The 1,253-nt window shown below is 42.2% G+C and overlaps 1 non-coding gene across 1 annotated transcript; it reads right to left on the bottom strand.

Moving 5' to 3' along the window:
* Nucleotides 1-590: 590 nt before the first annotated feature.
* LOC136506235 (small nucleolar RNA R71) lies at nt 591-699 on the bottom strand. Its single transcript, XR_010771458.1, has one exon. It is a non-coding gene; the product is annotated as a small nucleolar RNA R71 (small nucleolar RNA).
* Between the last annotated feature and the right edge of the window lie 554 nt (nt 700-1,253).

The following is a 1,253-nucleotide window of genomic DNA, read 5'->3' as shown; positions in this document are numbered from 1 at the left end:
TGTGATTGAGATAACCATTGGCCCCTCCTCAAGCAGGATTACCCTTGTTCTGTCTACTTTTGTATCTTATGCAGGGTAATGTATGACTAGTTTTGACCTTTCGACAAACTACATTGAAGATCCAGAAGTATTAATCAGGAGAACTAGAGCCAAACTCAAGAAAGTCTTAGCTTTAGAATCATAAGACGACTAGACCAGGTAGAGCTTAACACCAGTTTTTGAAGCCATGGCTGACAAGACTCTCTGTGAGTTCTCTACTCCAATTATGGCCAATATCCGTACTAGGCCAACAGTCAATGTGGGAGACAATGGATTTGAGCTGAAGCCAGCTCTCGTCAACATGGTGCAAGCCAGCCAATTTTGTGAAAAGACACATGAAGATGCGAGTGCTCATCTCCAACACTTCCTGGAGATCTATAGCACTTTCACCATCAAGGGAGTTTCCAAAGATGCCATACTACTTCGCCTCTTCCCATTCTCACTCTTGGGGAAGGTGAACCAATGGTTCTATGCTAACAAAGATAGAAACACTACATGGGATAACTGCTCCACTGCCTTTCTAGCCAAGTTTTTTTCCATAGGCAAGACTAATGCTCTGCGTGGAAGAATTTTAAGCTTTCAATAGCAACATGATGAATCTGTCCCTGAGGCAGGGGAACACTTTTAAGATTATATATCAGAATGTCCTCATCAAGGGATGAAGAATTGGCTACTCATGTAGACTTTCTGCCACAGGTTGACCAACAGTACCCGTGAGAACATCGATGCTGCTGCTAGAGGTGCTTTCCTATCACTCACAGTCCTAGGTGCAACAACCCTCATAGAGAAGATGGCTTCCAACCAAGGTTGGAATGAAGAACGTTTTTAGACCCACGAGAGAGGTGGAGGTATGCATCAACTCAAGGAGGTAGACTTGTTGTCTGCCAAGATGGACCTGCTCATAAAAAGCTTGAAGACCGCTAATGAGAAGCAAGAAGTCATGCACATTCAGGATTCCCGCATGACATGTGAAGAGTGTAGAAACACTAGGCATACAGGGAATAACTACCCTAAAACCCATGAGGATGTGAACTTTGTCAACAACTACTACTTTCATCCTCAATAGAATCAAGGATGGAATCAACAACAAAGGCCAAACTACCAAGGTAACTATCAAGGTAATAATTATAATAATTTTAATAATCAACCACTCTTGAGAGAATTGATTTCTGGCCAAGCTAAAATTATGGAGGGCTTATCTAGAAAACTAGCTT

The sequence above is a fragment of the Miscanthus floridulus genome, chromosome 14, assembly GCF_019320115.1.
Source record: "Miscanthus floridulus cultivar M001 chromosome 14, ASM1932011v1, whole genome shotgun sequence".
Lineage (NCBI taxonomy): Eukaryota > Viridiplantae > Streptophyta > Magnoliopsida > Poales > Poaceae > Miscanthus > Miscanthus floridulus.
Note: the sequence above shows the minus strand (reverse complement) of the source record. Positions and strands in the feature narration are given on the sequence as shown.